Here is a 25,520-nt window from a genome sequence, read left to right as displayed (position 1 = left end):
ATCTATATATCATCCATCTACCTATCTATCTCTCATATCTATTTATCTATCTATCTCTCATCTATCTGAGTTAGATAGATAGATAGATAGATAGATAGATATGAGATAGATAGATAGATAGATAGATATGAGATAGATAGATAGATAGATAGATATGAGATAGATAGATAGATAGATATGAGATAGATATGAGATAGATAGATAGATAGATAGATATGAGATAGATATGAGATAGATAGATAGATAGATATGAGATAGATATGAGATAGATAGATAGATAGATAGATAGATATGAGATAGATAGATAGATATGAGATAGATATGAGATAGATAGATATGAGATAGATATGAGATAGATAGATAGATAGATAGATAGATATGAGATAGATATGAGATAGATATGAGATAGATAGATAGATATGAGATAGATAGATATGAGATAGATTGATAGATAGATAGATATGATATAGATAGATAGATAGATAGATATGAGATAGATATGAGATAGATAGATAGATAGATATGAGATAGATAGATATGAGATAGATAGATAGATATGAGATAGATAGATAGGAGATAGATAGATATGAGATAGATATGAGATAGATATGAGATAGATAGATATGAGATAGATATGAGATAGATAGATAGATAGATATGAGATAGATATGAGGATAGATAGATAGATATGAGATAGATAGATAGATATGAGATAGATATGAGAAAGATAGATAGATAGATGCATAAATAGATGGATATAGATAGATGGATGGATGGATAGATATGAGATAGATAGATAGATAGATAGGAGATAGATATATAATAGATTGATTGATAGATAGATAGATAGATCAGTGTTTCCCAACCTGGGGGCCTCCAGCTGTTGCAAAACTACAACTCCCAGTATGCTCATAAAGCCAAAGGAATGCTGGGAGTTGTAGTTTTGCAACAGCTGGAGGCCCCCTGGTTGGGAAACACTGAACTACCTCCCACTGTCTCCTACAACTTTCCCCCTCTCCCCCAAGCAAGTTATTTACTTTAAAAGGGCAGCATCAGCAGTGGGCACTGGGCAGGTAAGTCTTCCATACTGGTGGTGTCCAGGCCTGTATACACACAGCAGGCCTGCTCCACAAGGTCCAGCAGCAGCATACAGGGGAGTGAGAGAGGGGGAGGAGCTTCCTGTCTTCTCTTCCCAGTCTGCATAACGCGGCCCGTGCGTGGTGACAGGGCTGCAGGCTGAATATTTATTTAAAAAAAGGATGCCGGAGTAGGTGGCTCCGGGGGGCGTCGGGTGCAGCGGGGGCTCGGGCCCCTTACTGGTGGCCATGAGAGCTGCTAGTGACCTACTGCTGCTAGGGGGGGCACAAGGGGGGGCAATCATGATGTAGGGGGGGCCGTGGCCCCCTCTGGCCCCCCTAACACCCGCCCCCACCAGAGACGCCACTGGCTGCAGGGGTGGTTGAACGCAGCGTCAATCTGGGTGCTGTCAAACTAGATGTGGTCGGGGAGTATGCGGTGGTATGTGGCCTAATGCTCGCCTCTGGGGCCGGACCTGGAGAGGGCAGCGGGCACCCTCTCACGCTGGGCCCCTGTGCAGCTGAACCAGCTGCACAGGCGATATGTCCGCCCCTGCATTGGGGGAGATTTATCAAAACCAGTCCACAGGAAAAGTTGCCCAGTAGCCCATAGTAACCAATGAGCTTGCTTCCTTCCTTTTTTAATAAGGCCTCTGTAAAATGAAAGAAGCAATCTGAATGGTTGCCATGGGCAATTGCACCACTCTTGCTCTGCACAAGTTTTGATAAATCTCCCCCATTGAGTTTTATATATATATACTAGCTGAATACCCGGCATTGCCCGGTTTTTCCTTCCTAATCCTTGTTGGGGAGGAAAATAAACAAAGGAGGAAGCTTTTGACTTCATATCCCGTCCTCATATATTATTGTCATATCCCAACCCCATATCCCGTCCTCATATCCCTACCTCCCATCCCAACCTCCTATCTCGTCATCATATCTCGACCTCATATTCCGTCCTCCTATCCCGACCTATCCCGACCTCCTATCCCGTCCTTCTATCCCGTCCTCTTATCCCGTCCTCTTATCCCATCCTCCTGTCTCGACCACCTACTATCTCGACCTCCTATCCCGTCCTCCTATCTCGTCCTCCTATCTCGACCTCCTATCCCGTCCTCCTATCTCGTCCTCCTATCTCGACCTCCTATCTCATCCTCCTATCCCGACCTCCTATCCCGACCTCCTATCCAGCCCATCTATCTCGACCTCCTATCCCGACCCCTATCCCTTCCTCCTATCACGTTCTCATATCCCATCCTCATATCTCGTCCTCATATCCCGTCCTCCTATCTCGACCTCCTATCCCGACCTCCTATCCCTGTCCTCCTATGCTGTCCTCCTATCCCGACCTCCTATCCCATCCTCCTTTTCAGTCCTCATATCCCGACCTCCTATCCTGACCAGTAATATGTGTACCAGGTATTGCAATATCTCCAGCAGTACGGAAGTTATGTGGGAACATACATTTCCCATTGAATTGTATGGGAATTTAAACATAAACCCCGCCCCTGGCAAAAGGGGGTTTAGTTAGGGTTAAATCACCTATCCTATGTTTGTGGTTGACATATAAGTAACATGTGTACCAAGTTAATATCTTTAGCCGTTTGGATATGATGCCGGAACGTACACACATACACACATTGGGGGAGATTTATCAAAACATGTCCAGAGGAAAAGTTGCTGAGTTGCCCATAGCAACCAATCAGATTGCTTCTTTCATTCTTGCAAAATGAAATAAGTGATCTGATTGGTTGCTATGGGCAACTGGGCAACTGGGCAACTTTTCCTCTGCACAGGTTTTGATAAATCTCCCCGATTGAGTTATATGTATATATATATATATATATATATATATATATATATATACATATATATATACATAGATTAAAGCATGCAGGATAGAACTGCTATGTAGAAGAAAATGGCAGACAAATTCAAAAATTACCCTTTTCCATAGCAATAGAGACATGTGTCTATCTATCTATCTATCTATCTATATATATATTATATGCGTGTGTTTTTTACATTTCTTCCCTCGCTTAAAGAACTGTGAGACAAGGTTGGTGCCATCACACATGTGACATCACAGGGGATCATCTATATCTTTGCCTTTCCTCAGCAAAGAAGACAAGAAATTTCAAGGATCAGAGGGAGGATGGCCAGGAGCAGCCGAATACAACCAACAAACCAAGAAGATTGGTTCTTAGCATGCCTTCCAAATGCCTAGGACAGGATAAAGAAAACATTCAGCAAAGAGAAGTTGAAGGGGTAATCCAGGATGAGAAAATCAGAGCTGATTTCTTCTGAAAACTGCACCACCTCTGTCCTAATGTTGTGTGTGATATCGCTGCTCAGTTCTTCAAAAGTGAATGGAGAAAACTAGTAATACTACATACAACATGAGGACAGGTATGGTGCTGTTTTTGGAAACAAATAGCTCTGTTTTCTATTCCCTTTTAACAAACTCCTAGGATGCAGCAACATTCATCTGATGGACGGCACAGGTAGGACACTACATGTTTTTCTATACATTTCTCACTATTAACCCCTTAAGGACTCAGCCCATTTTGGCCTTAAGGACTCAGACAATTTAATTTTTACGTTTTCATTTTTTCCTCCTCGCCTTCTAAAAATCATAACTCTTTTATATTTTCATCCACAGACTAGTATGAGGGTTTATTTTTTGCGCAACCAGTTGTCCTTTGTAACTCATTATATCATAAAATGTATGGCGCAACCAAAAAACACTATTTTTGTGGGGAAATTAAAACGAAAAACGCAATTTTGCTAATTTTGGTAGGTTTCGTTTTCACGCCGTACAATTTATGGTAAAAATGATGTGTGTTCTTTATTCTGAGGGTCAATACGATTAAAATGATACCCATTATTACATACTTTTATATTATTGTTGCGCTTAAAAAAAATCACAAACTTTTTAACCAAATTAGTGCGTTTATAATCCCTTTATTTTGATGACCTATAACTTTTTTATTTTTCCGTATAAGCGGCGGTATGGGGGCTCATTTTTTGCGCCATGATCTGTACTTTTTTTTATACCACATTTGCATATAAAAAACTTTTAATACATTTTTTATAATTTTTTTTGAATAAAATGTATAAAAAAAGTAGGAATTTTGACCTTTTTTTTTTTTTCGTTCACGCCGTTAACCGTACGGGATCATTAACATTTTATTTTAATAGTTCGGACATTTACGCACGTGGCGATACCAAATATGTCTATTAAAAAAAATTTTTACGCTTTTTGGGGGTAAAATAGGAAAAAACGGACGTTTTACTTTTTTATTGGGGGAGGGGATTTTTCACTTTTTTTTAACTTTTACTTTTACATTTTTTAACATTTTTTTTTACACTTGAATAGTCCCCATAGGGGACTATTCATAGCAATACCATGATTGCTAATACTGATCTGTTCTATGTATAGGACATAGAACAGATCAGTGTTTTCGGTCATCTCCTGCTCTGGTCTGCTCGATCACAGACCAGAGCAGGAGACGCCGGGAGCCGCACGGAGGAAGGAGAGGGGACCTCCGTGCGGCGTTCTGAATGATCAGATCCCCGCAGCAGCGCTGCGGGCGATCCGATCATTCATTCAAATCGCGCACTGCCGCAGATGCCGGGATCTGTATTGATCCCGGCACCTGAGGGGTTAATGGCGGACGCCCGCGAGATCGCGAGCGTCGGCCATTGCCGGCGGGTCCCTGGCTGCGATCAGCAGCCGGGATCAGCTGCGCATGACACGGGCATCACTCCGATGCCCGCGGTTATGCTTAGGACGTAAATGTACGTCCTGGTGCGTTAAGTACCACCGCACCAGGACGTACATTTACGTCCTGCGTCCTTAAGGGGTTAACACCAGATTCATGTAACTAACACAATCATTTCAATGGCCTCAGTGCTGAACTTCTAGACACATGGGATATTTATCAAAACCTATGTACAGGAAGAGTATCATCTTTCATCCTTTAGAGATATTTGGGGAGATTTATCAAAATCTGTGCAAAGGAAAAGTTGACCAGTTGCCAATAGCAACCAATCAGATTAATTTTCATTTTCAGATTCAAATTCATTTTGCAGAGGCCTTGTTAAAAATTAAATAAGCAAGCTGATTGGTTGCTATGGGCAACTGGGCAACTTTTCCTCTGCACAGGTTTTGATAAATTGTGAGCTGCTGGAGGGGACTTTTTTTGTGCGAACTTGGCGAGTAGTACTGGTTGCCTAGTTTTGGTCACCCCAATGTGAAATCAGTCAAATGCATTCTACACCTCCCCCTTTTTCTTTATACTCTTTCCCTACAATATCTTTCACCCCCCTGCTATTTGGGGAAATTGGAGAAGGGAGTGCTTACACACATTGGGGGACATGTATCAAAGATTTTAGCCCTGTTTTGTGTTAAATTTTTTGCGCACAGTTTTGTACGAGCTGTTTTTTTGTGTCTTTTTTGCGCACATTCTGGTGGAGCATTTCCTCCAGATGTGTAAGTTTTGGTGTACCTTGGAGTGACATATTTAGTACACACAAATTTATTAACTGCGTACATTTCATTTACCCACAGAAATCTTGCGTGATGACCATATTTTTAACGCAAATATAAGCCATCTTGGACTGCACTTAGCAAGATGCTCTAAATCATGCATTTAATTTTCCATTTGGATTGCGGAGATTACTATGCTTATGTCACCAGTCAGATTATCTCTGTGATACTTAAAATCTTTTTCATGTACCTTTTAAAAAAAGGAAATGATTATAGACCACTTATGATCACCCCTTCACCCGCAGTCTAACCTGATTCAACTGGATAATACATCAGGTTATAGTGCAGGTGAAATACTTCCGGCACAATTCAGACTTCAAACTGTGTAAAATTCAAACTCCCCAGCTGCTCTTGATGAGTGCAGGAGATTGCACCTGTGTAGTGTAACCATGGTGACCACAGCTAAGAATAAACCACTGTATGTGCAGGGAGAGACAAGAAGATATCGCTATTAGGTCTTTGTATATGTGTGAGTGTGTATGTGTATGAGGCAGGTGTGTGAGTGTGTGTGTGTATGTAGCAGAGCTGAGTGTGTAAGTGTGTGTATGTAGCAGAGCTGAGTGTGTGAATGAGTGTATGTAGCAGAGTTGAGTGGGTGAATTTGTATATGTAGCAGAGATGAGTGTGTATATATAGCAGAATTGAGTGTGTGAGTGTGTGTATGTAGCTGAGTTGAGTGTGTGTGTGTGTATGTATGTAGCAGAGTTTAGTGTGTGAATGTGTGTATGTAGGAGAGTTGAGTGTGTGAGTGTGTGTATGTAGCAGAGTTGAGTGTTTGAGTTTGTGTATATAGCAGAGTTGAGTGTGTGTATGTAATAGAGCTGAGTGTGTAAGTGTGTGTAAGTAGCAGAGTTGAGTGTGAGTGTATGTAGCAGAGTTGAGTGTGTGTATGTAGCAGAAATGAGTGTGTGAGTATGTGTATGTAGCAGAGCTGAGTGTGTAAGAGTGTGAATGTAGCAGAGTTGAGTGTGTTAATGTGTGTATGTAGTAAAGTTGAGTGTGTGAATGTGTGTATGCAGCAAAGCTGAGTATGTATATGTAGCAGAGTTGAGTGTGTGAGTGTGTGTATGTAGCAGAGTTGAATGTGTGAGTGTGTGTATGTAGCAGAGTTGAGTGTTTATGTAGCAGAGTTGAGTGTGTGAGTGTGTATATGTAGCAGAGTTGAGTGTATGAGTGTGTGTATGTAGCAGGGTTGAGTGTGTGCGTGTGTGTATGTAGCAGAGCTTAGTGTGTATATGTAGCAAAGTTGAGTGTGTGTATGTAGCAGATTTGAGTGTGTGAATGTGTGTATGTAGCAGAGTTGAGTGTGTAAGTGTGTGTATGTAACAAAGTTGAGTGTGTGAGTGTGTGTATGTAGCAGAACTGAGTGTATAAGTGTGTGTATGTGGTAGAGCTAAGTGTTTGAGTGTGTGTATGTAGCAGAGCTGAGTGTGTGTGTGTATGTAGCAAAGTTGAGTGTGTGATTGTGTGTGTATGTAGCAGAGCTGAGTGTGTGAGTATGTGTATGTAGCAGAGTTGAGTATGAGTGTATGTAGCAGAGTTGAGTGTGTGAGTGTGTGTATGTAGCAGAAATGAGTGTGTGAGTATGTGTATGTAGCAGAGCTGAGTGCGTAAGAGTGTGAATGTACCAGAGCTGAGTGTGTGAATGTGTGTATGTAGCAAAGCTGAGTGTGTATATATAGCAGAGTTGAGTGTGTTAATGTATGTATATAGCAGAGTTGAGTGTGTGAATGTGTGTATGTAGCAAAGCTGAGTATGTATATGTAGCAGAGTTGAGTGTGTGTGTGTGTGTATGTAGCAGAGTTGAATGTATGAGTGTGTGTATGTAGCAGAGTTGAGTGTGTATGTAGTAGAGCTGAGTGTGTGAGTGTGTATATGTAGCAGAGTTGAGTATGTGAGTGTGTGTATGTAGCAGGGTTGAGTATGTGAGTGTGTGCGTGTGTGTATGTAGCAGAGCTGAGTGTGTATATGTAGCAAAGTTGAGTGTGTGTATGTAGCAGATTTGAGTGTGTGAATGTGTGTATGTAGCAGAGTTGAGTGTGTAAGTGTGTGTATGTAGCAAAGTTGAGTGTGTGAGTGTGTGTATGTAGCAGAACTGAGTGTATAAGTGTGTGTATGTAGTAGAGCTAAGTGTGTGAGTGTGTAAATGTAGCAGAGCTGAGTGTGAGTGTGTATGTAGCAAAGTTGAGTGTGTGATTGTGTGTATGTAGCAGAGCTGAGTGTGGGTGTATGTAGTAGAGTTGAGTGTGTTGTGTGTGTATGTAGCAGAAATGAGTGTGTGAGTATGTGTATGAAGCAAAGCTGAGTGTGTATATGTAGCAGAGTTGAGTGTGTTAATGTGTGTATGTAGCAAAGCTGAGTATGTATATGTAGCAGTTGAGTGTGTGAGTGTGTGTATGTAGCAGAGTTGAATGTGTGAGTGTGTGTATGTAGCAGAGTTGACTGTGTGTATGTAGCAGAGTTGAGTGTGTGAGTGTGTATATGTAGCAGAGTTGAATGTGTGAGTGTGTATGTAGCAGGGTTGAGTGTGTGAGTGTGTGCGTGTGTGTATGTAGCAGAGCTGAGTGTGTATATGTAGCAAAGTTGAGTGTGTGTATGTAGCAGATTTGAGTGTGTGAATGTGTGTATGTAGCAGAGTTGAGTGTGTAAGTGTGTGTATGTAGCAAAGTTGAGTGTGTGTATGTAGCAGAACTGAGTGTATAAGTGTGTGTATGTAGTAGAGCTAAGTGTGTGAGTGTGTGTATGTAGCAGAGCTGAGTGTGTGTGTATGTAGTAAAGTTGAGTTTGTGATTGTGTGTATGTAGCAGAGCTGAGTGTGTGAGTGTGTATATGTAGCAGAGCTGAGTGTGTGAGTGTGTATATGTAGCAGAGCTGAGTGTGTGTGTGTGCATGTAGCAGAGCTGAGTGTGTGACTGTGTGTATGTAGCAGAGCTGAATATGTGAATGTGTGTATGTAGCAGTGCTGAGTGTGTGGTTGCATGTATGTAGCAGAGTTGAGTGTGTGATTGTGTATATTAGGCAGAGCTGAGTGTGTGATCAGGTGTATTTAGCAGAGATGAGTGTGTGATCAGGTGTATGTAACAATGTTGAGTGTGTGTGGTCATGTTTACACATAATCACATTCAGCTCTGCTACATACCCATGTTGCACACAAATTTCTGCTAACAGGGTGCCTCCAGCTTTTGCAAAACTTCAACTCCCAGCATACCAAGTATTGCAACACTTGGAGGCATTCTGGTTGGTAAACACTGATATAGAGTTAAGGGAACAGATTGTTCAGCAAAATTACTAATTTTTTAAACCCAGACATTCTGGGGGAGATTCTACTGTTATTATTCACACCTTTTATTTTTTTCCTGACATTTTCAAAGGTCTCTCGACCTCGACCTCCTATCCTGTCCTCCGATCCCGACCTCTTATCCCAACCTCCTATTCCGTCCTTCTATCCCGTCCTCCTATCCCGTCCTCATATCCCGGCATCCTATCCCGACCTCCAATCCAATCCTCATATCCCTTCCTCATATCCCGACCTCATATCCTGTCCTCATATCGGTCCTCTTATCACGACCTAATATCCTGTCCTCATATCCCGACCTCACATCCCGTCCTCACATCTTGTCCTCATATCCCGACCTTATATCCCATCCTCTTATCCTGTCCTCATCCCGACCTCATATCCTGTCCTCATATCCCATCCTCATATCCCGACCTCATATGCCATCCTCATATGCTGTCCTCCTATTCAGACCTCATATCCTGTCCTCCTATCCCGTCCTCATATCCCATCCTCATATCCCGACCTCATATCCTGTCCTCATATCCCATCCTCATATCACAACCTCATATACCGTCCTTATGTCCCATCCTCATATCCTGTCCTCATATGCTATCCTCATATCCCATCCTCATATACTGACCTCATATCCCGTCCTTATGTCCCAACCTCATATCCCATCCTCATATCCCGACTTCATATCCTGTCCTCATATCCCGACCTCATATGCTATCCTCATATCCCATCCTCAAATCCTGTCCTCATATCTCTACCTTCTATCCTGTCCTCATATTCCATTCTCATATTCTGTCCTCATATCTCAACCTCATATCCCATCCTTATATCCTGTCCTCCTATTCTCACCTCCTATCTTGACCCCAGATCCCATCCTCATATCCCATCCTCATATCATATGCCCACATCCCATCTTTATATCCCGACCTCATATACCATCCTTATATTCCATCCTTATATCCTGTCCTCATATCCCGTCCTTATGTCCCATCCTCATATCCTGTCCTCAGATGGGACTGATTTGTGATGAAGAAATTATAAGCTGAAAATAGAAGAGGACGTGGCTTTGTGGGACTGGGCGTGATTTGCAAGCCAGACCGATGCACAAAAAGGGTAGATAATATAAGGAGTGGGGCTTAAAATGTGGGCTTGTCTATGTGAGATGGGGTGTGGCTTTCTGACTTTAAACAAAAACCCTGACCCTGGCAAATGGGGTTAAGAAAGGGTTAAATCACCTATCATATCTTTGTTGTTGACATAACATGTGTGCCAAGTTTCATGTTAATATCTTACTTCATGTTAATATCTTATCTTAATATCACATTGTGGGAGATTTATCAAAACCTGTCAACAGGAAAAGTTGCCCAGTTGCCAATAGCAACCAATCAGCTTGATTCTTTCCTTTTTTAATAAGGCCTCTGTAAAATGAAAGAAGCAATCTGATTGGTTGCCATGGGCAACTGCACCACTCTTGCTCTGCACAAGTTTTGATAAATCTCCCCCATTGAGTTATATATATATATATATATATATATAGATATAGATATTTTTTTTTCTCCTTCCTAATCCTTGTTGGGGAGGAAAATAAACAAAGGAGGAAGCTTTTGACTTCATATCCCGTCCTCATATATTGTTGTCATATCCCAACCCCATATCCCGTCCTCATATCCCAACCTCCTATCCCGACCACCTATCTCGTCATCATATCTCGACCTCATATCCCATCCTCCTATCCCGACCTCCTATCCCAACCTCCTATCCCGTCCTCTTATCCCATCCTCTTATCCCGTCCTCTTATCCCATCCTCCTATCTTGACCTCCTACTATCTCAACCTCCTATCCCGTCCTCCTATCCCGTCCTCCTATCCCGTCCTCATATCTCATCCTCCTATCTCGACCTCCTATCTCGACCTCCTATCTCGACCTCCTATCCTGACCTCCTATCCCGTCCTCCTATCTCGTCCTCCTATCCCGTCCTCCTATCTCGACCTCCTATCCCGACCTCCTATCCCGACCTCCTATCCAGTCCATCTATCTCGACCTCCTATCCCGACCTCCTATCCCGTCCCCTATCCCTTACTCCTATCACGTTCTCATATCCCATCCCTATATCCCGTCCTCATATCCCGTCCTCCTATCTCGACCTCCTGTCCCTACTTCCTATCCTGACTTCCTATCCCAGTCCTCCTATCCTGTCCTCCTATCCCGACCTCCTATCCCATCCTCCTTTCCTGTCCTCATATCCTGACCTCCTATCCCGACCAGTAATATGTTTACCAGGTATTGAAATATCTCCAGCTGTACGGAAGTTATGTGGGAACATACATTTCCCATTGACATGTATGAGACTTTAAACATAAACCCTGCCCCTGGCAAATGGGGGTGAGTAAGGGTTAAATCACCTATCCTATGTTTGTTGTTGACATATAGGTAACATGTACCAAGTTTCATGTTAATATCTTTAGCCGTTTAGACGTAATGACGGAACGTACACACATACACACATTGGGGGAGATTTATCAAAACCTGTCCAGAGGAAAAGTTGCTGAGTTGCCCATAGCAACCAATCAGATCGCTTCTTTCATTTTTCGGAAAACCTCTGCAAAATGAAATAAGTGATCTGATTGGTTGCTATGGGCAACTGGGCAACTTTTCCTCTGCACAGGTTTTGATAAATCTCCCCGATTGAGTTTTATATATATATATATATATATATATATATATATATATATATATACTAGCTGAGTACCCGGCGTCGCCCGGTTTTCCTTCCTAATCCTTGTTGGGGAGGAAAATAAACAAAGGAGGAAGCTTTTGACTTCATATCCTGACCCCACATCCCGACCTCCTATCCCATCCTCCTATCTCGACCTCCTATACCATCCTCCTGTCCCATCCTCCTATTCCGACCTCCTATCCCGTCCTCCTGTCCCATCCTCCTATCCTGACCTCCTATCCCGTCCTCCTATCTCGACCTCCTGTCCCGACCTCCTATACCGTCCTCCTATCCCTACCTCCTATCCGGACCTCCTATCCCGTCCTCCTATCCCTACCTCCTATCTCGACCTCCTATCCCGACCTCCTACCCGTCCTCCTTTCTCGACCTCCTATCTCGACCTCCTATCCCGACCTCCTATCCCGTCCTCCTATCCCGTCCTCCTTTCCCAACCTCCTTTCCCGTCCTCATATCTCGACCTCCTATCCCGTCCTCTTATCCCGTCCTCATATCCCGTCCTCCTATCCCGTCCTCCTATCCCGACCTCCAATCCCGACCTCCCATCCCGTCCTCCTATCCCGACCCGTATGGGAACATACATTTCCCATTGATTTGCATGGGACTTTAAACAAAAACCCAGACCCTCACAAATGGGGGTAGTTAAGGGTTAAATTAACTATCCTATATTTTAAGTGGACATATAAGTAACATGTGACCAAGTATTATCGAAATATCTCCTGCCGTTTGGAAGTTATGCGGTAACATATATATCTCATTGACTTGCATGGGACTTTAAACATAAGCCCCGCCCCTGGCAAATGGGGGTGAGTAAGGGTTAAATCCCCTATCCAAATGTTTGTTGCTGACATATAAGTAACATGTGTGCCAAGTTTCATGTTAATATCTTTAGCCTTTTGAAAGTTTTTGTGGAACATACAAACATACATACACACATACATACACACACACACACACACACACACACATTGGGGGACATGTATGAAAGATTTTACCCCTGTTTTGGGTGTATTTTTTTGCGCAAAATTTTGCGCAAGCCCTTTTTTTGCGTTTTTTTTTGCGCATGTTTTGGTAGAGCATGTCGTCCAGATGTGGCTGAATCAGGGTACCTTGGAGCTGCATATATAGTACGCATGGATTTATTACCTGCGTACTTTTCCTTTGCACCAAAAATTTTGACGCAAGAGCGTCTTTTTCCCCGCAAATATAAGCCATCTTTAACTGCACGTAGCAATCCTTTCTATTTCTGAAGGAAAGTTCTCCTAAGGAACCACCAGAATGTTATAACTTTCCTATCTCAATTCCTCATTTGGTTTGCTTTATATTGCTTTTTACTCCTTGGTTATTCCAAAGCACTTTTAAAATAATATGCATATAGAATATTTGTTTACAGTTCAGTTATTCATTAGATCACTTGTATATTGGTATTGTTATTTTATAATCCAACAATTTAATACATTTACATAGGAAATGTTTGATAACTTACTTATCATTGAACAAGCTCCGTCACATTAAAATAGCTTTGTAATCCACTTAACACTGTAGATAATTTTCCTTTTATTTTTAAAATGTACTGCTTTCCGTTATACTTTTCCCCAGCGCCCGGTAAGATGGTGGCTATCACTGATAGCCAGCCATCTTACCATGTGACCACGGGGGGTTTCATCCCCCCCCCCCCCCCCGGGGTTTCATCCCCCCCCACCCCCCAGCGATCACTGCTATCAGCTAGTCAAATCTGACTAGCTGATAGCAGCGTTTCGCTATGAGAATACTTAGCAGCGCGGTGTGTCCGGATCACGGGGATCGGGACACACACCGCTTTGCTAAGTGTCCCTTACCCGTCCCCCGGCGTCACTTTCCCGGCCATGCGGTGTCCCAAGCTGTCCCGGCGCGAGCGGCGTCCTCCAGGCGGTCCCGGGGGTGAGTGTGCAGCAGCAGGGCGGCATCTTCATTGGCAGCAGTGAGATCGCCGTAAAGCAATCTCACCGCTGCCTCTGGGAGTTTCAAAACTGCAACTTCCAGCATACCCAGACAGCCTTTGGCTTTCTGGGCATGCTGGGAGTTGTAGTTTTGCAACATCTGGAGGGCCACAGTTTGGAGACCACTGTATAATGGTCTCCAATCTGTGCTCTTCCAGATGTTCCAAAATTACAAATCTCAGCATGCCCACTCTGTCGAGGCATGCTGGGAGTTGTAGTTCTGTAACATCTGGAAGACCACAGATTGGAGACCATTATACAGTGGTCTACAAACTGTGGACCTCCAGCTGTTGCAAAACTACAACTCTCAGCATGCCCAGACTGCCCAAGCATGCTGGGAGTTGTAGTTCATCAACATCTGACCCTTCAGATGTTGCCGAAATACAACTTCCAGCATGTCTGGCCATGCTGGGAATTATAGTTTTGCAACAGCTGGAGGCACACTAGTTGGGAAACATTGTTTCCTAACTCTTTTTCCCAACCCGTGTGCCTCCAGCTGTGCCTCCAAACTATAACGCCCAACATGCACTGACAGACCATGCATGCTGGGAAATGGAGGCACACTGGTTTGGAAACACTAAGTTAAGTAAAAAAAACGTTCAAGTGTTTTGCAACCAGTGTGCCTTCAGCTGTTGCATAACTACAACCCTCAGCATGCACAGACTGCCAAAGGGCATGCTGGGAGTTGTAGCAGTATGCCTCCAGCTGTTGCATAACTACAAGTTCCAGCATGTCCTTCTGCTGTCACTGTATGCTGAGATTTGAAGTTTTTGCAACAGCTGAAGGCACACTGGTTTACAAAACACTGAGTCTGTTTCCGTGTTTTGCAACCGGTGTGCCTCCAGCTGTTGCAAAACTACAACTCCCAGCATGCACGGACAGCCAAAGGGCATGCTCGGAGTTGTAGTTTTGCAACAGCTGGATGTCCCACCCCCCCTCCCCCCAATGTGAATGGACAGGGTACAATCACATGGGCGGAGGTTTACAGAGAGTGCTGCAAGATTGAGATGCAGCAAACTCGCTGTGAACCCCCGCCCGTGTGACTGTACCCTAAAAACACTACACTACACTTAAATAAAATAAGTAAAAAACACTACATGTACACATAGCGCTACACAGCCCCCCTCCCCTCCCCAATAAATATGAACAACGTCTGGTACGGCACTGTTTCCAAAATGGAGCCTCCAGCTGTTGCAAAACAACAACTCCCAGTATTGCCGGAGAGCCATTGACTGTCCAGGAATGTTGGGAGTTTTGCAACAGCTGGAGGCACCCTGTTTGGGAAACACTGGCATAGAATACCCCTATGTCCACCTCTATGCAAAACCCTAATTTAGGCCTCAAATGCGCATGGCGCTCTCTCACTTTGTCGTATTTCAAGGCAACAGTTTAGGGACACATATGGGGTATCGCCGTACTCGGGAGAAATTGCCTTACAGATTTTGGGGGGCTTTTTCTCCTTTTACCCATTATGAAAAGGAACAGTTGGAGTGTACACCAGTATGTTAGTGTATAAAAATTTAATTATTTACACTGACATGCTGGTGTTGCCGCATACTTTACATTTTCACAAGAGGTAAATGGGAAAAAAGATCCCCATTTTTTGGGACACAATTTAGCCAGAGTACGGAGATACCACATGTGGGCGCAAAGTGCTCTGCGGGCGCACAACAAGGCCCATAAGGTAGAGTGCACCATGTACATTTGAGGTGATTTGCACAGGGGTGTCACAAATGTTAAATGAAGAATAAGGACATTGGTATAATTGATGTGTTATAATTGGGTGCAAAAAGGGGTATTATTGTGAGATTAAAACTCTACATAATGAAGAAGAAAAATTCTAAAACTAATAACGAGGACACATTTACTGTTTAGGTGCAGATATGCTGCAGACAAAGCTCCTACTAAATAGAGCTGCGGGGTAAATTTATGCTCTGAGGAGAATTCTAAATTTAAACGCAATTCAAGAGAGTAGCTGCACAAGAATGATAAATTTAACGCAGCTGCGCCAAATTTGGACAACAGGCAGAGGAGTAAAAAACTTCTATTATACACTGGAAATGATACATGTCCCCCATTGAGTTTTATATATATAGATAGATATATAGATTAAAGCATGCAGAATAGAACTGCTATGTAGAAGAAAATGGCAGAAATATTCAAAAATTACCCTTTACCATAGCAATAGAGACATGTGTCTATCTATCTATATATATATTATATGCGTGTGTGTTTTACATTTCTTCCCTCGCTTATAGAACTGTGAGTCAAGGTTGGTGACATCACACATGTGACATCACAGGGGATCATCTATATCTTTGCCTTTCCTCAGCAAAGAAGACAAGAAATTTCAAGGATCAGAGGGAGGATGGCCAGGAGCAGCCGAATACAACCAACAAACCAAGAAGATTGGTTCTTAGCATGCCTTCCAAATGCCTAGGACAGGATAAAGAAAACATTCAGCAAAGAGAAGTTGAATGGGTAATCCAGGATGAGAAAATCAGAGCTGATTTCTTCTGAAAACTGCACCACCTCTGTCCTAATGTTGTGTGTGATATCGCTGCCCAGTTCTTCAAAAGTGAATGGAGAAAACTAGTAATACTACATACAACATGAGGACAGGTATGGTGCTGTTTTTGGAAACAAATAGCTCTGTTTTCTATTCCCTTTTAACAAACTCCTAGGATGCAGCAACATTCATCTGATGGACGGCACAGGTAGGACACTACATGTTTTTCTATACATTTCTCACTATTAACACCAGATTCATGTAACTAACACAATCATTTCAATGGCCTCAGTGCTGAACTTCTAGACACATGGGATATTTATCAAAACCTATGTACAGGAAGAGTATCATCTTTCATCCTTTAGAGATATTTGGGGAGATTTATCAAAATCTGTGCAAAGGAAAAGTTGACCAGTTGCCAATAGCAACCAATCAGATTAATTTTCATTTTCAGATTCAAATTCATTTTGCAGAGGCCTTGTTAAAAATTAAATAAGCAAGCTGATTGGTTGCTATGGGCAACTGGGCAACTTTTCCTCTGCACAGGTTTTGATAAATTGTGAGCTGCTGGAGGGGACTTTTTTTTGTGCGAACTTGGCGAGTAGTACTGGTTGCCTAGTTTTGGTCACCCCAATGTGAAATCAGTCAAATGCATTCTACACCTCCCCCCTTTTTCTTTATACTCTTTCCCTACAATATCTTTCACCCCCCTGCTATTTGGGGAAATTGGAGAAGGGAGTGCTTACACACATTGGGGGACATGTATCAAAGATTTTAGCCCTGTTTTGTGTAAAAAATTTTGCGCACAGTTTTGTACGAGCTGTTTTTTTGCGTCTTTTTTGCGCACATTCTGGTGGAGCATTTCCTCCAGATGTGTAAGTTTTGGTGTACCTTGGAGTGACATATTTAGTACACACAAATTTATTAACTGCGTACATTTCATTTACCCACAGAAATCTTGCGTGATGACCATATTTTTAACGCAAATATAAGCCATCTTGGACTGCACTTAGCAAGATGCTCTAAATCATGCATTTAATTTTCCATTTGGATTGCGGAGATTACTATGCTTATGTCGCCAGTCAGATTATCTCTGTGATACTTAACCCCTTAAGGACGCAGCCCTTTTTCACCTTAAGGACTGAGCCCTTTTTCGCAATTATGACCACCGTCACTTTACGAATTAATAACGCGAAAACGCTTTTACCGAATATTCTGATTCTGAGATAGTTTTTTCGTGACATATTCTACTTTATTTTGGTGGTAAATTTTTGGCGTTAATTGCATCCTTTTTGGGTGAAAAATCCCAAAATTTCATGAAAATTTTGAAAATGTTCCATTTTTCTAACTTTGAAGCTCTCTAATTGTAAGGAAAATGGATATTCCAAATAAATTGTATTTTTCTTCACAAATACAATATGTCCACTTTATGCTGGCATCATAAAATGGACATATTTTTGCTTTTTGAAAAAATTAGAGGGCTTCAAAGTAGAGCAGCAATTTTCAAAAATGTTATGAAAATTGCTAAATCTGAAGGGACAGATGTTACAGAACTACAACTCCCAGCATGCCTGGGCAGTCGAGGCATCTCTGAGAGTTGTAGTTTGGCAACATCTGGAGGGCTACTGTTTGGGCACCACTGTAACAGTGGTCTCCAAACTGTGACCCTCCAGATGTTGCAAAACTACAACTCCCAGCATGCCCAGACAGCCTTTGGCTGTCTGGGCATGCTGGGAGTTGCAGTTTGACCCCCCTAGTGGTTGCCACAATAAAGATCGATTTACTTTCACTTTCAATTCCCCCCCTCACTGTCGATTCCCTACCTGATCAGGATCCAGCAGGCTCCAGCGAAGATCCCAGGTCCCCAGGCATCTTCTCCTGCAGGTACAGCCTCCATCTTCTTCCCAGAGCCCCTCAACATTCAGGGGCGGGCAGAACGGGGGTTGCCATGGCAACCCCCTGTCCTGCGCTGCCATTGGTCAGAACTCCGTTCTGATTAATGGCAGGGGATAGGAGTAGATCGCAGCTCTGCGACCTCACTCCTATCCTTTAGGCTGATCGGGGCTGTTGCTGACAGCTCCGATCAGCCCTATTTTCCGGGTGATTGGGTCACCAGAGACCCGATCAGCACGGAATTGGAGAAAATCGCACGTCTGAATTGACATGCGATTTTCTCCGATCGCCGACATGGGGGGGTCTCAGGACCCCCCTGGGCGATGTGCCAGGGTGCCTGCTGAATGATTTCAGCAGGCATCCGGCTCCGGTCCCCAACCGGCTAGTGATGGGGACCGGATTTCCCACGGGCGTATGGATACGCCCTCGGTCCTTAAGGACTCGGAATGCAGGGCGTATCCATACGCCCTGTGTCCTGAAGAGGTGATCTTTTTCATGTACCTTTAAAAAAAAGGAAATGATTATAGACCACTTATGATCACCCCTTCACCCGCAGTCTAACCTGATTCAACTGGATAATACATCAGGTTATAGTGCAGGTGAAATACTTCCGGCACAGTTCAGACTTCAAACTGTGTAAAATTCAAACTCCCCAGCTGCTCTTGATGAGTGCAGGAGATTGCACCTGTGTAGTGTAACCATGGTGACCACAGCTAAGAATAAACCACTGTATGTGCAGGGAGAGACAAGAAGATATTGCTGTTAGGTCTATGTATATGTGTGAGTGTGTGTATGTAGCAGAGGCAGGTGTGTGAGTGTGTATGTAGCAGAGCTGAGTGTGTACGTGTGTGTATGTAGCAGAGCTGAGTGTGTGAATGAGTGTATGTAGCAAAGTTGAGTGTGTGAATGTGTATATGTAGCAGAGCTGAGTGTGTATATATAGCAGAGTTGAGTGTGTGAGTGTGTGTGTATGTAGCAGACTTGAGTGTGTGTGTGTGTATTTAGCAGAGTTTAGTGTGGGAATGTGTGTATGTAGCAGAGTTGAGTGTTTGAGTGTGTGTATGTAGCAGAGTTGAGTGTTTGAGTGTGTGTATGTAGCAGAGTTGAGTGTTTGAGTGTGTGTATGTAGCAGAGTTGAGTGTGTGAGTGTGTGTATGTAGCAGAGCTGAGTGTCTAAGTGTGTGTATGTAGCAGAGCTGAGTGTGTGATTGTGTGTATGTAGCAGAGATGAGTGTGTGAGTGCATATATGTAGTAGAGCTAAGTGTGTGTGTGCATGTAGCAGAGCTGAGTGTGTGAATGTGTGTATGTAACAGGACTAAGTATGTGAATGTGTGTATGTAGCAATGCTGAGTGTGTGGTTGTGTGTATGTAGCAGAGTTGAGTGTGTGAGTGTGTATATTAGGCAGAGCTGAGTGTGGGATCAGGTGTATTATACAGAGCTGAGTGTGTGATCAGGTGTATGTAACAATGTTGAGTGTGTGTGTGGTCATGCTTACACATAATCACATTCAGCTCTGCTACATACCCATGTTGCACACTAATTTATGCTAACAGGGTGCCTCCAGCTTTTGCAAAACTTCAACTCCCAGCATGCCAAGTATTGCAACACTTGGAGGCATTCTGGTTGGTAAACACTGATATAGAGTTAAGGGGACAGATTGTTCAGCAAAATTACATATTTTTTAAACTCAGACATTCTGGGGGAGATTCTCAAAAACTACTGTTATTATTCACACCTTTTTTTTCTCCTCACATTTTCAAAGGTCTCTTTTGTTGCTTTGAAAATACGTGAAAATTCATTTTTGTGCCACTTTTGTTAGTTTTTTTGCACCAAAATATTTTTCTTGTTACAACCATGAGATTTTTTTAATGCCAAAATTGCCGAGTTTGGTGCCAAAATCGGCAATTTTTGTGCCAACTTTTACATCCAAGAAAATTCTGGTGGAAACATCTCACAAAATATTCCATGGTTACTAGTGCCCAGACAAGCAATAAGTGTATAAATAAAACATTTCTGAGCTTAACCCCTTAAGGACACATGACGTTCTCATACGTCTCCATTTCCGAGTCCTTAAGGACACATGACGTATGAGAACGTCATGTGTTTTACCGGCCCCCCGCAACCATCTGGAGCGGAGCCGGTCCCCGATGCCTGCTGAAATCGTTCAGCAGGCATCGGGGCATATCGCCCAGGGGGGTCATTATGACCCCCCATGTCGGCGATGGCCGCAGATCGCTGGACAATTCAGTCCAGCGATCTGCGGCGGATTCCGATTCAATCGGGTCTCCAGTGACCCGGTGACCCGGAATTATTGGCTGATCGGGGCCGTCAGAGACGGCCCCGATCAGCCAGAGCCAGCAGGGGTGAGGTGGCACTGGTGCCACCTCACGATGGCCCTGATTCGTCGGCCGGATTACCAGCCGACCAATCAGGGCGCCTGCTGCGGGTGTCACTCCCGCAACCCGCTCCGCCCCTCTTCCGGAGGACGTGAGCGGGTGCGGGACGTGCACCCCGGATGCTGGGGACCCCGATCCCCGGCGCCCCTGTTGGGATCGGGGCCCCAGGAGCAGCGGCGGAGGCGGAGACGACGAGGGACTGACCTGTGCGGCGAGGATCGTTGGAGGTGAGTGACAGCCTCCTGCTGTTGCTTAGCAACAGCTCCCAGCATGCAAAAAGGGCATGCTGGGAGCTGTAGTTATGCAACAGCAAGAGGCAGACCACCACAACTCCCAGCATGCCCTTATGGGCATGCTGGGACTTGTAGTTTTGCAACAGCTGGAGGCACATTCTTTCTATGGAAAAGTGTACCTTCAGCTGTTGTGTAACTACAACTCCCAGCTTGCACAATCAGCTAAAGTGCATGCTGGGAGTTGTAGTGGTGCATCTGGTGGTTGCATAACTACAACTCCCAGCATGCCCGTTGGCTGTCGGTGACTGCTGAGAGTTGTAGTTTTGCAACAGCTGAAGGCACACTGAGTTAAGTAGTAAACCAGTGTGTCTCCAGCTGTTGCATAACTACAATCCCCAGCATCCCCAGCCAAAGTAGTATGCCTCCAGCTGTTGCATAACTACAACACCCAGCATGCCCTTCCGCTGTCCGTACATGCTGGGGGTTGTAGCTTTTGCAACAGCTGAAGGCACACTGGTTGCAAAACACTGAGTTTGTTACCAAACTCGGTGTTTCACAACCAGTGTGCCTCCAGCTGTTGCAAAACTACAACTCCCAGCATGCACTGATAGACCGTACATGCTGGGAGTTGTAGTTTTGCAACAGCTGGATGTTCCCCCCCCAATGTGAACGTACAGGGTACACTCACAAGGGCGGAGGATTACAGTTAGTATCCGGCTGCAAGTTTGAGGTACGGCAAAATTTCTGCCGCAGCTCAAACTGCCAGCGAGAAACTACTGTGAACCCCCCGCCCGTGTGACTGTACCCTAAAAACACTACACTACACTAACACACAATAAAATAAAAAGTAAAAAACACTACATATACACATACCCCTACACAGCCCCCCTCCCCTCCCCAATAAAAATGAAAAACGTCTGGTATGCCACTGTTTCCAAAACGGAGCCTCCAGCGGTTGCAAAACTACAACTCGCAGCATGCACTGATAGACCGTACATGCTGGGAGTTGTAGTTTTGCAACAGCTGGATGTTCCCCCCCCCCAATGTGAACGTACAGGGTACACTCACATGGGCAGAGGATTACAGTAAGTATCCGGCTGCAAGTTTGAGCTGCGTCAAATTTTCTGCCGTAGCTCAAACTGCCAGCGAGAAACTACTGTGAACCCCCCGCCCGTGCGACTGTACCCTAAAAACACTACACTACACTAACACAAAATAAAATAAAAAGTAAAAAACACTACATATACACATACCCCTATACAACCCCCCTCCCCAATAAAAATGAAAAACGTCTGGTACGCCACTGTTTCCAAAACGGAGCCTCCAGCTGTTGCAAAACAACTACTCCCAGTATTGCCAGATAGCCGTTGACTGTCCAGGCATGCTGGGAGTTTTACAACAGCTGGAGGCACCCTGTTTGGGAATCACTGGCGTAGAATACCCCTATGTCCACCCCTATGCAAGTCCCTAATTTAGGCCTCAAATGCGCATGGCGCTCTCACTTTGGAGCCCTGTCGTATTTCAAGGCAACAGTTTAGGGCCACATATGGGGTATCGCCGTACTCGGGAGAAAATGGGCTTCAAATTTTGGGGGGTATTTTCTGCTATTACCCTTTTAAAAAATGTTAAATTTTTGGGAAAACAAGCATTTTAGGTAAAAAAAATAAATATTTTTTTACATATGCAAAAGTCGTGAAACACCTGTAGGGTATTAAGGTTCAAATTACCCCTTGTTACGTTCCCCGAGGGGTCTAGTTTCCAAAATAGTATGCCATGTGTTTTTTTTTTGCTGTCCTGGCACCATAGGGGCTTCCTAAATGCGGCATGCCCCCAGAGCAAAATTCGCTTTCAAAAAGCCAAATGTGACTCCTTCTCTTCTGAGACCTGTAGTGCGCCAGCAGAGCACTTTTCACACCCATATGGGGTGTTTTCTGAATCGGGAGAAATTGGGCTTCAAATTTTGGGGGGTATTTTCTGCTATTACCCTTTTTAAAATTGTAAAAATTTTGGGAAACCAAGCATTTTAGGTAAAAAAAATATATATTTTTTTACATATGCAAAAGTCGTGAAACACCTGTAGGGTATTAAGGTTCACATTACCCCTTGTTACGTTCCCCGAGGGGTCTAGTTTCCAAAATGGTATGCCATGTGTTTTTTTTTTGCTGTCCTGGCACCATAGGGGCTTCCTAAATGCGGCATGCCCCCAGAGCAAAATTCGCTTTCAAAAAGCCAAATGTGACTCCTTCTCTTCTGAGACCTGTAGTGCGCCAGCAGAGCACTTTTCACACCCATATGGGGTGTTTTCTGAATCGGGAGAAATTGGGCTTCAAATTTTGGGGGGTATTTTCTGCTATTACCCTTTTTAAAATTGTAAAAATTTTGGGAAACCAAGCATTTTAGGTAAAAAAAATATATATTTTTTTACATATGCAAAAGTCGTGAAACACCTGTAGGGTATTAAGGTTCACATTACCCCTTGTTACGTTCCCCGAGGGGTCTAGTTTCCAAAATGGTATGCCATGTGTTTTTTTTTGCTGTTCTGGCACCATAGGGGCTTCCTAAATGCGGCATGCCCCCAGAGCAAAATTTGCTTTCAAAAAGCCAAATGTGACTCCTTCTCTTCTGAGACCTGTAGTGCACCAGCAGAGCACTTTTCACCCCCATGCGAGGTGTTTTCTGTATCGGGAGAAATTGGGCTTCAAATTTTGGGGGGTATTTTCTGCTATTACCCTTTTTAAAAATGTAAAATTTTTGGGAAACCAAGCATTTTAGGTAAAAAAATATATATTTTTTTTACATATGCAAAAGTCGTGAATCACCTGTAGGGTATTAAGGTTCACTTTACCCCTTGTTACGTTCCCTGAGGGGTCTAGTTTCCAAAATGGTATGCCATGTGTTTTTTTTTTGCTGTCCTGGCACCATAGGGGCTTCCTAAATGCGGCATGCCCCCCAAAAACCATTTGTCGCTCCTTCCCTTCTGAGCCCTCTACTGCGCCCGCCGAACAATTAACATAGACATATGAGGTATGTGCTTACTCGAGAGAAATTGGGTTTCAAATACAAGTAAAAATTTTTTCCTTTTTATCCCTTGCAAAAATTCAAAAATTGGGTCTACAAGAACATGCGAGTGTAAAAAATGAAGATTTTGAATTTTCTCCTTCACTTTGCTGCTATTCCTGTGAAACACCTAAAGGGTTAATACACTTACTGAATGTTTTTTTGAATACTTTAGGGGGTGTAGTTTTTATAATGGGGTCTTTTATGGGGTATTTCTAATATGAAGACCCTTCAAATCCACTTCAAAACTGAACTGGTCCCTGAAAAATAGTGAGTTTGAAAATTTTGTGAAAAATTTCAAAATTACTACTGAACCTTGAAGCCCTATGGTGTCTTCCAAAAGTAAAAACTCATAAATTTTATGATGCAAACATAAAGTAGACATGTGAACCCCAAAAAATATATTTTGAATATCCATTTTCCTTACAAGCAGAGAGCTTCAAAGTTAGAAAAATGCAAAATTTTCATTTTTTTCATCAAATTTGGGGATTTTTCACCAAGAAAGGATGCAAGTTACCATAAAATTTTACCACTAAGTTAAAGTAGAATATGTCACGAAAAAACAATCTCGGAATCAGAATGATAACTAAAAGTATTCCAGAGTTATTAATGTTTAAAGTGACAGTGGTCAGAATTGCAAAAAACGCTCCGGTCCTTAAGGTATAAAATGGCCTGGTCCATAAGGGGTTAAATGTGATTGCAGGTGCAGTGACCAAGAAAAAAATATATAAAAGTATATATATATATATATATATATATATATATATATATATATTTACTTTTTTAATAATTACTTACATAACACCTTTTCCCCAAAAAACAAAGAAAAAAGACAACAAAACAATACAACTACAACCATTTCTTTGATTTCTACACTATGAAAAAGCTGGTGTGATTTTTGATGTAAACTGGACTCTCACCCCTTTGAAAATATCATATTAAGCAGACAATATACGTGGACACACCCGCTTTTACAAAAGTGACATGAACAGTGTAAACCGCGGCACAAAGCTCTTTGAATATGTGGTCGATACTTTTCGCGCCAAAATAGATTTTTTTTAACGCAAAATTCTTTGATAATCTTCCCCTCTGTGTTCGGCGCACACTGCTGCTCCAGCACTTCTAGCTATGAGCAGTGAGCAGTGTACCGTGTGAGGTAGAGAAGGATGCACGGTAGAGCGAGGGGGGCCTTTCTTTATTTGCACCAAATTTATCAAAGGACATGCACAACTTTTGTAAATCTTGAGCAAGAGTGTAAATTAGACAAGCAGTGTAAAGGGTAGAACTGGGTCTACAATAGACACCTAATGATACATGTACCCCTTTGTCTTGGCTCAACAGGTGTTGTGTCAACTGTGTCCCTCTATATATACCAGCTGAGTTCTACTACATAAATGGCATAAGTGACTGTTTGGATGAGCGCTGCCCGTTTTATAATTATTTTCTTATGTAATGAACAGAGTCTTGTCCTTCTGGATCTATTTACTGGGGGGGTATTCATCAAGAGTGGTGTAGGTGTACGTCTCTTTATCTCATTAAATCACGTGGTTTCCCTCTTTGTGTGGCCATAACTTTTTAATTTTCATCCAACCTCATTGGGGGAGATTTATCAAAACCTGTGCAAAGGAAAAGCTGCTGAGTTGCCCATAGCAACCAATCAGATTGCTTCTTTCATTTTTCACAAGGCCTCTGCAAAATGAAAGAAGCGATCTGATTGGTTGCTATGCGCAACTGGACAACTTTTCCTTTACACAGGTTTTGATAAATCTCCCCCATTGTGTAAGGGCTTATTTTTTGCAG

At 43.1% G+C, this 25,520-nt stretch overlaps 1 long non-coding RNA gene across 1 annotated transcript; it reads left to right on the top strand.

Annotated features, from left to right (window-relative positions):
- The first annotated feature begins 3,199 nt into the window (after positions 1–3,199).
- On the top strand, positions 3,200–25,247 carry LOC130356417 (uncharacterized). The gene is made up of 3 exons (XR_008888874.1): positions 3,200–3,580; positions 15,963–16,347; positions 25,062–25,247. It is a non-coding gene; the product is annotated as an uncharacterized LOC130356417 (long non-coding RNA).
- Positions 25,248–25,520: the final 273 nt, after the last annotated feature.

This window comes from Hyla sarda, chromosome 2 (genome assembly GCF_029499605.1).
Source record: "Hyla sarda isolate aHylSar1 chromosome 2, aHylSar1.hap1, whole genome shotgun sequence".
NCBI lineage: Eukaryota > Metazoa > Chordata > Amphibia > Anura > Hylidae > Hyla > Hyla sarda.
This window is presented reverse-complemented; position numbering and strand designations above follow the sequence as displayed.